Consider the following 13,320-nt stretch of genomic DNA (forward strand, 5'->3'; position numbering starts at 1 on the left):
CCCAAAAATTCAAATCTTGGAATTTTCTCAAACTCGCTCTAAATTCAAAATGAATTTCAAATTTCATTTCAAAATGTTTGTTTGCATGTTGATATCAACAAATAAAGTATAGTGGTCTATATTCTCTCTAAAATCCTCCTCAAAATATCCTACAAATATTTCCCCAGTGATCCCCCTCAAATTGTTTCCAGAAATACTGCCCAGATATTTCCCTAGTGATCCCCTTCAAGTTCTTTCCAGAAATACTGCCCAAATATTCCACCGATATATCTCTAGATATTTTCCTCTTGAGAAATACCTTCAGAATCATTTTTCAAGTCTCCACAAATATTTTCTTCATAACTTTCCTCATGCTCACACGTATACGTATGCCTCCGGTGTCATACGTTGAGCTCTACAAGCTAATTACACTCATATAAGACAAATCCATGCTAATCTCCCACTAATCCTCTCATCCTCCCACTAATCCTCTCATCCCTCCCCCTAATCCCCCCACCATGGCTATAAATAGAGGGGCAAGGGCCTCCTCTTATCCTACCCCAAGCCATTTCATGGCAACTCTCTCCACTCCCCCCACACGCCCACTCCACCTCCCACACAAGCACACACTAGCACAAGGATCGTTCGGTCGTTCTTCGATCGTTCGTCCCCCTGTTCTTAGTTTGTTCGTTCGTTCATCCGTTCGTTCGATCGTTCGTCCGATCGTTCATGGTTCGTTCGTCCGTTTGTTCGTCCAAATAATCTTTTTCTTGCCGTTATACTGCCGAAATTTCATTCGATCGTTCATCGTTCGTTCATAGTTCCTATTCATTGTTCACCGTTCGTTCATAGTCCCTATTCATCGTTCTTCTAGATAATCTTTGTCCTGCCGTTATACTGCCGAAATTTCGATCGTTCGTTCGTTCGATCATTCGATCGTTCATCGTTCGTTCATAGTTCCTATTCATCGTTCATCGTTCGTTCATAGTTCCTATTCATCGTTCATCGTTAGTTCATAGTCCCTATTCATCGTTCTTCCAGATAATCTTTGTCCTGCCGTTATGCTGCCGAAATTTCGATCGTTCGTTCGTCCGATCATTCAATTGTTCGTCCGTTCGTTCATAGTTCCTATTCATCATTCGTTCATCGTCACTATTCATTGTTTATCGTTCGTCCATACGACTATTCACCGTTACTATTCACCAGCGTTACTATTCAGGGACACTATTCACTATCACTACTATTCATCATCATTACTATTCATCGATGATATCTATGGTAACTTTTCGTCGTTACTATTCATCGATCATCCGATCACTCCAAATTTCACTACTCATCCATCATGCTATCCAGTCCACCTAAGACCAGCGAGACCCATATTCCAGTCATACGAACTCCGGTGACTGTGATTTTCCTTCCAGTAGGGAACTTCCCATCTGGTCACCCATCCAAGGTTTCTCCAAGTTGAGCACACTTAACTTTGAGATTCCTTCGAACCAGGCTTCCAAACTCCGATTCCAATAATTCTTGTTTCTAAATTATTATCGAATTATTCCCTATCTAACCATGTCATTCCTTAAGCATGGTCCATATTCCAGAAAACTCCCAAAATACTCTTGTCTCATATTCTGCCTATAACGCTCCTGTTCATACTAAGTTAGACGATTCATTCGTCACTATTCTCACCAACAGTGAACTTCACTGTGCTACACCACATACATCCAGCTATAAACACACCTAGCTACCCTCTCCCTCTCCACACACACTCAACACCCTCAGCCAAGGCAAACACCCCACCCACTCAGTTACTCCGCTCTGCCGGCTACACGCATAGTGTCGCTTCGCCTCCAGTCCACCCTCCTGGTAAGCACCTCCGCTCCACCACTAGTAGTATCTCAACACCACATGACACCGATTCTACTCAAGACTCTACCCATCCATATATCGCTATTCTAACCACTATACTAAATATTTGTTGGTATACTTGTTGGTTTGTATGTTTGCTTATCCATGTTGCATAGTTATCGGAGCGTTCGTGCCGTCTCATGGAGGCCAGATCTGCAAGTCTACGCCAGGCAGTGGAGCTAGAAGCTAGTTCCGCGAGCTCCCCTTCCCTATTCGCCTGATAAGCACGACAAGCTCACTGGATCCCTTTGATGCATAAATTACCTATGATTTTTCAACCACAACCCTCAGCCTGTTATTTTATGCATGATATGATTTTGAGACAAGTTATTATGGCCACCCAGCCGCTTGTCGCAATCAATCCTTGATATATTTGTTACAAATAATTTGAGAAAAGGTGTGAGTTTTCAAAAGAAAATGCTTTTCAAAATGTGTATGATGAAGGGTTTTCACCCTTATCACCTTGTGAGTGGGATGATCAGGGACTCCCTGGTTTAGGGGAGGGCCTAAGGTGAGCAGAAGGATTGTCCCCTCATATAAGGACCAGTTTGTCATCCTTCACTACCTGTACTCATGACAAGTACAACCACTCGAGACTGTATGGACAGTCACTCAATTTGAACTCGTACGGTTCAAACCCCAGGGTTATGAAGGTCGGGGAGCACCAGGAGGATAAGGAGGGGGAATGTTTTGTCCGGTTTGGACATGGCGGTGGCCTGACTCCTTCTGGTATAACCGCTAAGGTAAGGACGTGCGAGGAAAGAAAGAGATTCGGTTTCAAGTCTCACTAGCTATGAGATCGCAGAGCCGGACTAGTGGGTAAAGTGTACACCTCTGTGCAGAGTTCAAACCTATTCGAATAGTCCGTGTCCACTGGAATGAACGAGTCTGGTGTGGTATGGCAATTAGTGTTTTGTTTTCAAAAAAAAGAGAGATGATTTTGAGAAAAGTGGTTTTTAAAAGGTCCGGCGGTTGAGCCGTGAGCTATGGTGGACGGGAAGTCCAGTAGCTATTTTTGAAAATGAAAACCGGTGGGAAACTGCTGAGATACCTGGATGGTTTAGTCCAGAGGATTTTATTCTAATATTGAAAAACTTCCAGCTCCTTTGGGAGAGGATGCGCTTTGAAAAATACAAAATGTTTTACAAAACAACCCTGCATAAAATATTGTTGTTTCTGCAAAATATCCTGAGCTCCACATATTCCATGCATTATATCTGATTTCCCCATTCCGCGAGTGAAGGTGGGCTGCTGAGTACGTTTGTTCTCACCCTTGCTTATTTGTTGTTTTTCAAAAAAGGAGATCGGGTAAGAGTTACGACTGTTCCCAACCTTGCCTGTGGCTGTTGGACCGCTGATTTGCTTCGCTGCGTATATCGGGCTGCTTCAGCCCCACTCTGATGATATGTCCCGAGTTGTGGACCAACTCTTAAAGTTGATCGCCACCTATATAGGTTTGTCTCGTTTAAGTAGATCTAGAATCATCTGATGTATAAATGTGTTTACTAGCCTCCTAAGACTAGTAATTGTATCACATTTGAGTCCCAGAGGACCGGGGCGCTTCACTTTTGGGATTTATTCCTCTTCCATCATTAAATTTCTACCATTTGGCAATCCTGATCCCTTTGTTATCGACATAGTCGTATCCCTGAATTCTTTAATACTCTTGTTTCAAATACTTACATCTGAATTTCTACTGCCTACTTAGACATTTCAGTTTATATGTCCATGAACTCCTTGTCTTCGGAGACCCCTCCCTATTCCGTTGTGAAGCCGCTATCTTTTGGCTTTTTCTATTCTCTTGGCCTTGGTACGCTCGTACCATTGGAATCTGGTGTATTCTTATTTTTTATATATGCTTACCTTTATATCCCAGAGTCTATTTAAGACATTTAAGTTAACATGTCCCCGACCACCCTTGTTTCTTAATGATCTAGGAGCGGTCATTTTATTTTGCACATCCTTGGTGATCTCGTTAAGTCCTTGTAACTTCCTTCAGTAATGAATTCTTACTTCAACTCTTCTGTCGGAACCTCACTTATCTATCCTTGATTGTTTTCTCCACTTCGTCACTTTGTGAGTCTTGCCTTAACTCTGTCCATGGATTATGTTTTTCATCATTAGTACCTTTATCCTTATCACCTCTATATCTTACCTTGATGTTTATCTTATACCGGCCTTTAAAATACCCTCTTTTCCATCTCAATCTGAGCATTGTATTTTACCTACTTTTCCCTTGGTCGTATCCTCTTCCTTGTCGCTTGCGAGTTTTTAACCCATCCTTTGTTATGCTTTTGTTTGTTATTGCCTTTACCTTTCTCATCTCTTGATCTTACCTCGGTGATTACACTATGTCCGTTCTCTAAGATCTCCAATCTTCTATCCCAATTTGAGAGCGGTGTTTTACTTACCTCACCCTTGGTTATATCCTCTTCTTTACCGTGTGTAAGCTTGGACACAACTCCATTCTTTGTTGTACTCATACCACTGGCTCTCCCATGCCTTCATCTTTTCTCTCATACCCTTGTCCGTTATCGTCTTTGACCCTTACGATATTGAGGTATTCTACCTAAATGTTTACCTTGAACTTATCCTTTAAAAGCCTCCCCTTTCTTTCAACCCAGTTTGAGAGTTGCGAGTTACCTATCTCTCCCTTGATTTCTTTTCACACCTTGTCGCCTTACAAGTTTTGTGTTAATTACATCCCTTGCTGTTTTTTTATTTGCTATCACCCTCACCTTGTCGTCCATCGATCTTGCCTTGATACTCATCTTTATTCCTACTTCTTAAAAATCCTCTCTCTTCCACCTCAATCTGAGAGTGGAAATTTACCCATCTAGCCCTTGGACGCACCCTCTCCTTTTCCATTTGTAGGTCATGTCTTAACTCCATCATTTATGGTACTTATATCCTTTGTTCTTATGCTTATTTACCTCCTCTTCTACATCCTTGTTCATTATTACCCTTAAAACCCTCGTGATATCTATGCCCTTGCCTTCGTGCTTATCTTGAACCTATCCTTTGAAGCCTCCTCTATTCCAGCCCTGTTCGAGGATAATGCCTCATCTATCTCATCATTGACTGCTCCCCCTTCTCTGACACCTTGCAAGCTTTTCCTCAAATACATCCTTTGTCGTGTGTTTGTCCGTTATCACCTTAACCCTTGTCATCCCTCGATCTGTACCTTGATGCTTATCATGTACCCATATTTTAAAGCTTCCTCTCCCATTTTAGTTCAAGAGTGTTGTCTTACCCCTCCCCGCTCTTGTTCGTCCCCTTTTTCCTCTATCGCGTGGCACGTCTAGTCTTAGCTCGATCTTTTGATGTGCCTTCGCCTGTTACCTCATGTACCTTTGTAATCACTTGATCCTTCCATGATGCTTTTCTTATGCCTACCTTTTGAATTATCATCTTTCCCATCTCGATTTGAGAATGGTGTTTACCTACCCTGCCCTTGGTTGCATTTTCTCCCTTGTCGATTACAATCCTTGCTTAAACTCCATCCTTTATTGTGCTCGTGTCCCTATCATACACGTCTTGTTCTTCTCCTCGTCCTTCGACAACCTTAGAGATTAGTTATTCCCTTTTCAATAAGGACCACCATTTAATTAAAAGGAACATATAGCAATGAGATGTTTGTTGTTGTGTGCTTGTGCTGCTTGTCTTTGTGTGATGATTGAATTGCTTCTTTGTGATGAGTGTTGATGCGTTGTGGCCCTTGGTCCGCAATGACATCAGTTCACTAGATGAGTGCCATATAGTTGGGTAGTTGGGTTCTCTTTTTCTGCTCTCTCCCTTTAATCCGTCTATGCTTACCTCTTTTCTCTCCTACCCTTTTTCCTCTTGTACCTTCTGAGTTGGCAGAGTTCGAGTCGAATCGAAGAATCTATGAGCCAACCTTGTTTTCTTGCTAGTCTTCCTTTGAAACACCATACCATCAACCTATCCCTATCAAAATACAACACCATCCCTGTTTCACGCTCGTTGTCACTTCCTTTCTATTATAAATGTCTAAATGTCCTTGTTTCATATTTGCCCTTTGTATATATCATGAACCTTGTGAACCCTTGTCTCACTCTCCCTTTTCCCCTACATAGATGATGAATCCCAATGAAGATAAAGTGGATGAGGTCAACGACAGGATTCCAACCCCAATAGTGGTGAAAAGGAAGGATGAGTCACATAGATATCAACTGAATGGAATGAAGAACAACAAGAGGACCAGAAAAATGTTTGGGTATAAGATTAAACCGCCTCAATCGCAAGTAGAAGCGCCCAAGCTCGTGAATACCCAAACAGGAGAATCAAATCAAGCTCAGTTGTTCAACATGCAGGCAACCGATCAACCATCATCTGCTAGCAATCAAGCAAAGCTGACTTGCAGAGAGGTCAAAGTAAGAGGTGCTTGTTTCTACTGCAAGGAAGAAGGGCACTTCATTTGCCAATGCCCCAAGAAGCATCTAGACTGGCTTGCGAAGAAGGCCTTCAAGCAGAATTCAACCAGTGATGATCCAGAAGAAATTGTCTTCACTCGCTGAAAGTACAAACTAATTCAAACAAGTGATGAGAGTGGCAGGTTGCTAGACATACGCGTCGAGCCGAGAGAGTGATGAGTCTTTTGTTAGTGGGTAGATCTGTTTGTAAGGTCTTGTGAACAACTGATGAACCAACCTTGTTTTTCTTGCTAGCTTCTTGAATCTCGGGGCGAGATTCCTGTTAAGGGGGTTAGATTTGTAACACCCTGAATTTGGGGTATAAAATTTATTTTTCTAATATCCACCAAATTCAGGTGTTACCCTCTTCTTCACTTGCTTTTCTTCTCTTTTTTTGTTTCTAAATAATGGACATTAACTTTATTGTATACATATATATGAGTTATTGGCGTAGTAAAATAAAATCCTGGAGAAGCTTTGATTGATGCATTCATGTCGTTGCATAGTGTTTATGAGTGTAAAGATTTTTCAAACTATATCGAATTATCTTGATCTTGTTCCCGGAGGCTTTCGAGAACCTTTGAAACGTTTCTTCGAGTATTAAAATAAGAATTTTTTAGTTTTTCTAATATTAATTAGTACCTAAAATTTAGTATTTGTGAAAACAACAAAATCGTGGAAACTTGATAATATATATATATATATATGTTCCTCTCGCCGAGCCCATTGTAGATCTCGTGTCCTTTTCGCGGGATCATTAAAATGTCTTTCCTCGCAAACGTCGTGCTGCTCGTGTCTACTCTCGTCGTGCTCGCAGCCACCTCTCTCGCTCGGTCGCAACGCAATTGACGACGAGTTTGGCAACCACCTCCCGCGTTCTCTTCTATATATCCACCCCGCCATCACATAACCTCTCGTCTCCCTCCTCAGATCCAGATCGCGCAAGTCTTCGGTTACCAGGTATGCTCCTTTCGCCTTCTCTCCCTACGTTCGTCTCTGCGCGCGTAGGTAGGCCGACCCCGACGGTGTCTTCGTCCCTTGCCCCTGCACTCCTCCCTGCGCACGGCGCGGCAGCGCGGCCAGGAGGCCATGGAGCGCAGCCTGGCGCGACACGCAGCCAGCGCGGCCAGCGGCTCGCGGCCAGCGCGCGCAAAACCGCCCGGGCTCGCCCCCTGTAACACCCCTGGTGTTACGTGAACTAAAACCTTGGCATGTCATCATCTGCATTTGAATTAACTTGCTTGATCTACCTAGAATGCATTTATTAGGTTAAAAGTTTTCTTTTCAAAAGTGTGATGTCGTGTGTTGAATATAGGACTTTGGTTGAAAACCTTGCTTGGAATTGTGGATAAACAAAATAACTCCTAAACCAAGGACTTGTTGGGAAGGAGCCACATATACTAAAGTTGGATCTTAGACTAGAGAGTAACTTTGTTTTTGATGGATGGATCAAAGGAACGAATCCCTGGAAGAAGCTGAAACACAAATGAAACTCATTTGAAACCCAAAAACTAGCCCAAAAGAGGAATTCAAAATCTAGAAGAATTTAGCTAAAAGTCCATATACCAAAGTTGTAGAACATGGAAAAGTAAACAAATTTCATATTTGGAGATTCCCATGTTGTGTGAATAAAATTGGAGTAAATCACAAAAGTTCAGTTTTGAGCTCAAATTGGAATTGCTGAAAATAGTAGCAACTAGGCATTTTTGGTCCTTTATAACTTGTGATCTATAAACATTTTGAAGCTGGTCATTGTAACAAAGTTATACAGCTATGTGAGGAGTGTGACTTTAATTAAGTAACCTAGCCTTAAATCTATATGGAATTTGGAGAAGAACTGGTCTAAAGAAGAGCTGTTAGAAAATATGGATTTCAGACTTAGTGAAATTCAGATTCTGAATTTCAGCATTTGGAGCAAACTTTGGACTAGTGTGGTTTGGAATCCATGAGGTTTTGGTTAATGGTCACTATATCAAACTTGTAGAGTAACTATAGGAGTATAAACTTTATTAAGTAACGTACCCCTAGAAACATTTGGAACCCAGGAAAAAGAGTGGTTCCAACTAGTGCTGCTGTATTTCTGAATTTTCAGATTGGAAACAGTAACTGAAACTGAATTTCAGTGTTTCGATAGTAGTTTTGAAGCCTATTTGTGGCCATTCTATAAGGCTTTGTGCTGTGGTGTTTGTATAATAAGTGAAGACCATATAATGTGGAACAACTTTCTTATAGGGTGGTGGACCTGATCCCATACAAAAAGTGCAGAAATAGCTACTCAAAGTGGACTGTCAGGTTGGCTTTAACTGAAGTTGGTTCAGTTAGCTGAAACTGAAATTCAGGAAGTTGTCCAGTTTGGAGCACTTTTGTGATTAATCCATTTCCTTTTGGACGAAAATTTCCATAGCAACGTTGGAGACCACAGTATAGTAAACAAGTTTCCTAGAGTGAGATAGACTTGGTGCTACACAAAAAGTGGAGTAACAGGCTCCTAAAATGGATTGTCAGTGTGTTGGTGGCTGGATTTTGTTCAAAACTGAAAACCTGAAATTTCGTAAATGGAGCAAAGTTTGGAGCCTTTAGTGACTAGATCATGGGGTTTTCGACTAAGGATCCTATAGCAAAATGGAAGACCATATCAAGGAAAACAAATTTGATGCAAAGAGTTGGCTTGCTACTGTATAGAATTGTGAGTAAAATGCCTTTGAGTATGATATGTCATACTTGGTTGTGCTATAGCTGTTTCAGTTGTCTGAAATTGGCAAATCAGTGTAAGTAGTTGATCTTCGAGCCCTGTAGCTTGGGATCCATACATCATTGGCCCAAGGTTGCTATAGCAAATTTGAAGAGCTATGTATGGTGAACAAGTTTCTTGTGGAGTATTGAGTTTGGTGCTGTGTAAAACCTGCAGTAAAGTGCTCTCAAGTTTCTGCTAACTGAAACTAAAATTCAGTGAACTGTGGTTGACTTTAGGGCATTATAACTTATGATCCATATGTTTTTGGCCCTGGGATATTATAATCAACCTGAAGATCTATAGTTGGAGAGCAAAGTTGCTCAGTTGAGTTTGGCCTGCCCTTGTCTAGAATGTGTGAAAAAAAGACTGAACAGAGGAAGGTGCAGTCAATCAGAGAAGAGTTCAGACTTCAGAGATTGGTTCAATAAAGATTAAAAAAAAATCTGATGCCACTACGGGCTCTAGTTTCTTCTTATGTGGTGGGAGGTAAGATGTGGGTGGGCCTGGGAGTTCCATGTGGTAAATATCAGCGCACTATGATTATCCACGGTGATTCCCCCTGTCTGTCTGTCTGTCCTCAGTTTTGCACGCCGATGGGGAAATCTATCGCTTTACTGTATTTTATTTCCTCCACGTGCTGCCCATGCAACAAGGATGCGTGTCCCAGCTCATACCTCTACTGGTTGGTTGAGGCCTTGTTGTCACAACAGGAACAAGCGCAGAAGTTTTCTTTTGTCCTCCCCATTGCTATGTCTCTCAGTTTGGAGCCACTTCTCCACCATCTTACGGTCACTATCATTCTGATTGGTTGTCTGGGCCTCACAGACAAGGCTCATGTCATCCAGGCCGGCTAGAAACCGAAGTTTTTGACATATAAGCAGATGCAGTTAAACAGCCTCAAAATAAATTATTTTGCATCCACTCATACAACTCAGGCTTCAAGTATACAGGCAACCAAACAAAGACTTGCATAAAGTCAATGCACGCACTGATGCAGGATGAGACAGTGCGACTAACCAATCAGATGGTATATAAGTCTAGCGTGTGGTTGTTCAGTTTGTTATCACGTCAGCCAGTTGGTCATGATCTTGCCGAGTGCATGGCCGAGGTGGTTGTCCATCTTCTTCCCCACCGTCGGTGACCACGCCGGCTGATTCTCTATCTCCTCGTGGCCAGCACGGACCAAGGTGATCCTAGCTTAGTTTAGTGTGTGTTCTATGTCCCTTTGGGTTCCATGTTACTTCTTGGCCCGGCTGCTTAAATTCTATCATAGTGTAGCGCCAGGAACGCCGTGTCACCACTCACCACCGATGAACCGCAAGTGTATCCACCATGGCCGTGGGTGAATCACATATTCACACCTAGGTCTAGAGTTACCGTTGTTCTTAGGGGTTGTGATCGGCTGAGCTCAGTGTTGGTGTGTTGGTGTTGGATCTCGCTGGAGTAGGTCGTCGGTGTCGGTTTCAAGTGCTTGTTGCTTGGTGTTCGACCAGGATCAGGTCGGGGGCTTGTTTCTGTGAATTGAACGTGGGGGAGGGGTTTTGGCTCAAAGCCAGTGAGACAGTGCAATAGTGTCCGAGATCCTTAATATTTTTACCGGATGTCGGGGGTCACAAGGGTGTCTTCGCCGACATCTATGTTACGCCATGGTGGCCAGTCCGACGCTGGATCGCCGGAGTTGGGCGCGGCAGTGTCGTGGACGGGACCTTGCAAAAGAAACGAAATCGAGGGACTTAAGTGATTTTGTCAATGAGACAAACCAACAAGTAGATCGGGCTTGTATTGGATTTATCTGTGTGTAAGGGGCCTTCTGGCTAAAACGCCGGTGCAAGAACGTGGGCTGCCAGCCATGGGCCGACTTTGTTCTCTTGCGTGGGCCGAGTGGCGAGATTGGGCCCGATACTGTTCACAGTTTGGCCTTTTCCTTTTCTAGAGAACTTGAGAATAGTGCCAAAAATAGTAGAAAACTCGAAAATTCATGGGACAAATTTTGTTGGATGTATAAAATCAAGAGCTCTCTGGTAAAGTTGGTTTTAGGATTTTTAGATCAGTTAGCAAATTTTAAGTGAAATTCGGGTGCTCGTTGAAGGACTATTGTAATTTTAGAAATAAGAGTTGAGCATCCCAAAAATCATGAACATTTTTGGAGAATCTTGTTATCAGAAGTTGAACCTTTGGGCAAAGTTTGGAACTATTTGGATGTGATTTACTTAGTAAACTAATTATTGCCCAAAACGAAAAGGATTTCATCTATGAAATAAGGACACCTAGTAGTTTAGTGAAGTGATGAAGTTTCTTTAAGAGTTTTAAGCTTTTGGATAAGATCTAAGATGGATTAGTTCTCTAGGTTACCTAAACAAGTTCAATTTGGTTGCTTTTATCAAGTGTTGGTGGTGTAGGGGTATGCGTATACTTGTCAGGTACTTTAGTTTGCGGTGTTTATGTTCCCTACCTCTCCTTGTGAGAGCTTGCATTACATGTCATTACATAAGCATTCATATATTTGTAATTAACTTGTAGAACACCTAGACGAGGTGGTACTTGACGAAGTCTACTCCAGTGCCTGCTCATCAAGTGGATGGAGCTATTTAACTAAAGGTTAGGTAGAAGGATCTAGAACCTCTTCACTGCAACAAAGGCAAGCCCCGGTGCATGCAACCCCTTCCTTGTGTTTTTAAATAATTTTTGCACACTTTAAGTTTAGCGAAATGTGCATTAGGTTTATAGGAGTTGCTTGGAAACCCTTTGATGCATTGGCTACCTTGAGATCCATTCCTTTTATAGATACTTCTGGTGAAGTAACAAATATGATTTACAAAATTGCTTAGCCCTGCCTAGAGGTAAATCTTGCAAATAGAGTTTGTCCTTTGCACTAATGCCTAGCTCATGGGTTATCCTGAGGAAGGATGGGCTTCTACCTGCAAGAATATTTTTATTGAGAGCATGGTGGGATCTTACTGCAAAGTTCTCTTTAATGCTCTTCTCATCCTAAGGACCACAAACAATCCCTAGGGTGGAAGTACTTAAATTGAGACTTGGGCTAGGAACAGGTGATGTTCTACCCAGGTTGATTAAGGATTATAGGGAATGTAGGCCTGCTGATCGAGGACCTTTTAACTGGCCACATGCCTCGTCATGGGTAAGCTTTGCCTCGGGCAGACCAATACCAGAAAGGCCAACATGCAACGGGAGTGGAGAGATGGCGAGAGTAGCGTGTACCCTCCGTGGCAAGAGGCTGGACGGTGGTGTATCTGTAATCTCGGTTGTCGTGAACCCGGTCTGGTCTTGAGAAACCTGGTGGCGAGTTGACATATGCAAGGGTTAAGTGCTACATATGTCGTGTGGTTAGAGATCCTCAGCTCGGTATTAATCGATTCAGAATCGCCGTTACTTCTCGGATATGAAGACTTGGTCACTGACTTGCAATCTAAGTCATGGATGGAATCATAATAAGCAAAAATCATGTTGTATTGATTAATGTGATGATGAAATTAGACTAGATGCAAACAAGGTCTATTAATACTTAATCTAGCATTAAAATGTTGAAAGTAAGGACTCATTTTAGTAAGCTTTCTGCAAACTATTAATGTTGATTCTTGCTAAAAGCCGTTCCTTGATTCCCAAATCCAGCATATCCTTGAGAGTCTTTTTCCTTAGTCGGGTAAGACTTGCGAAAGTACACTTCGTACTCAGGGTTTTCGAACCCATGTTGTTGCAGGTAATCAGGAGCTTTCTAGGTGTCCCTGTGGCTGGAAGATGCTTCCAGTCTTGAAGGAGGATTAGTTAGGTTTATGTGTGAACTTTGGAAGGGTTCTACCTTCCTGCTATGGTAATAAGTTATGCATTTTGAGTTCTATCAGGACTTGTAATAATTATAAATCTTTCTAGCATGTAAAACTTGAGTTTTGGAATAAAGAATGTTTTGTAAAGTCTTCACTCTATCTCCGAAGTGTGTTTGTATCGAATGTGATTACTGTAATATACATGAATGTGGGAGATCTCTGGGATAATGAGTTCAAGTTGTTGAACTTGATAGCCTTGTTAAGTTACATGTTACACGTGCATAGCCATCTGAGACCGTTAATGGCAAGGATTGGTGTATCTGGGCACGATAACTTGGGAGGGTTGTCACACCCCCTGGCCGCGGCTCCCGGCGCCCATGCTGTGCCCAAGTCTGCCCTGCGCCTCGTCCCCTCCACACCCTGGACGAACCCCGGCGAGGAGCCCCTCTGCCCTGCCCGACGCCCCTCCCTCTACCTCACCTGGCCA

The 13,320-nt window shown here is 42.5% G+C and overlaps 1 long non-coding RNA gene across 1 annotated transcript; it reads left to right on the forward strand.

The window, feature by feature from the left end:
• The first annotated feature begins 10,116 nt into the window (after window positions 1–10,116).
• LOC103653774 (uncharacterized) lies at window positions 10,117–12,980 on the forward strand. Its single transcript, XR_002269165.2, has 2 exons — window positions 10,117–10,238; window positions 12,770–12,980. It is a non-coding gene; the product is annotated as an uncharacterized lncRNA (long non-coding RNA).
• Window positions 12,981–13,320: the final 340 nt, after the last annotated feature.

This window comes from Zea mays, chromosome 4 (assembly GCF_902167145.1).
Source record: "Zea mays cultivar B73 chromosome 4, Zm-B73-REFERENCE-NAM-5.0, whole genome shotgun sequence".
In the NCBI taxonomy this organism is placed as follows: domain Eukaryota; kingdom Viridiplantae; phylum Streptophyta; class Magnoliopsida; order Poales; family Poaceae; genus Zea; species Zea mays.